General features: G+C 27.9%; 1 non-coding gene across 1 annotated transcript; it reads left to right on the forward strand.

The window, feature by feature from the left end:
- Nucleotides 1–691: 691 nt before the first annotated feature.
- On the forward strand, nt 692–764 carry TRNAF-GAA (transfer RNA phenylalanine (anticodon GAA)). Its single transcript has one exon. It is a non-coding gene; the product is annotated as a tRNA-Phe (tRNA).
- Nucleotides 765–1,782: the final 1,018 nt, after the last annotated feature.

Consider the following 1,782-nt stretch of genomic DNA (forward strand, 5'->3'; position numbering starts at 1 on the left):
TAATACAAAATAAATAAGTAATACATTATCGATAAAGGTAATAAATCCAATTTGTGAGCTTGGTAACTAATAATAGTTATTTAAATTATGATTCAATTTTATCAATGAAGTAATAACGAATTCTAATTTCATCAGCATTACATTCTTGGTATTTTTGTAAAAAATGCCTAGTGATTAGAAAAATAATTGCGATTTGTTTTTTGTAAATAATTTCAAAATGTTCTCTGGCTTGCACAAAATATATCGTGAAATTAAAAATAATTAAATAAAAATCATTTGAGTTAATCTTTTTTCCGTTTTGTTATTATTGCTATCGATAAGTGAAAACTTCAATTTAAAAAAATTGTGATAATGAAAAAGTCACATATTTAAAGTTTATTTTTCATGGTTGACTTTTTCCACGTATATTCACATTTATTTTCATACTTTTCGTGATAATATGTTTTGTAAATATACGTAATAATGTATATTTATAACGATTAGCAGGATTGTGCCATACTAAAAAAAATATATAAAAAAATTAGTAGTAAAAAAAAACCGTGTAAATTTATGAAAACGAATTGATTATGTGTTTTACTAATAATAAAAAAGATAAATCTGAAATAACTCTTCTTATTGGACTTATTTCATTGCTATCTCAAACGAAAGCAACAAAAGTATAACACAACAAGTATCGGCGCTTGAGTCATCAGCCGAAATAGCTCAGTTGGGAGAGCGTTAGACTGAAGATCTAAAGGTCCCTGGTTCGATCCCTGGTTTCGGCATTTATTTTTTATAAAAAAATAGAAGATCCAAAATTCATTTAATGTATTATATGTTCAAAACTTGTTTTATAAAAAATAAAATACTTCAGTGTACCAAAATTTTAATCTTTATTAAAAACAACATGTTTTTTTTTTTAAAACTATTAATTTTATTATTTTTTCATTTTTGTTCAAACACAATGTAGATATGTATACATAACAATATTACTAATTATAAATATACATAATTTTGTTACTACTCATAAGATATATTAAGATTATTATTATGACACACATAATCTAAAATAACACTTAATCTACATGATAATAAAGAACAAATATTGATTGATAGTGATGATTATTGTAAAGTATTTCTTCTTACGAACAAATTTTCTTTCTTTGTTATTTGATTCTGTATTTTAAGGAATCGTTACTAAATCATTTTCGCCATTTTTATCGAATATGGGAAGCTTAGTGCAAACTACTGAATCCGTTTCCCGCGCGCTGCTACTAATGTGATAATAGTGGAACCTGTTTCCATGTGATATTAGTACGCATTACCGCCTATGCTATCCGGTGATATTTTACGGGTCTGCGCTAAGTAATATAAAATTTATTTAATAAAAAATGTGAACAAGATTGCATGAAACATACAATAATACCACACAAACGCATCGTTTAAACTACATAGTTAATCAACACAATGTAAACACGCAACAAGATAATGTTCATTAGTACCTACAGTGGACGGAGGAAACACCCTCAAAGTGTTTAGGTAGAGTGGTCGTTTCCTATTCACGAGATCATGGGGTCACACAAGGCGATGGACCACTCTTCGAAATTATAGATTTTGTACTCTGCCTAAGAAATATTTGAACACGTGTAGTGGTAAATATTCTGTATTACTTTTAAGGCGATGCCCTACGTCGTGTAATATTTTAAATCGAGCTGCTATCAATAACACCCCTTACGTAGATGACGATAAGGTTTAAATTCCCGCTTAACACCATCCGCCTATTTTGATTTATGCAAGAAAAAA

This window comes from Hesperophylax consimilis, chromosome 10 (genome assembly GCF_061612785.1).
Source record: "Hesperophylax consimilis isolate HC1 chromosome 10, BYU_Hcon_1.0, whole genome shotgun sequence".
NCBI classification, from domain to species: Eukaryota; Metazoa; Arthropoda; class Insecta; order Trichoptera; family Limnephilidae; genus Hesperophylax; species Hesperophylax consimilis.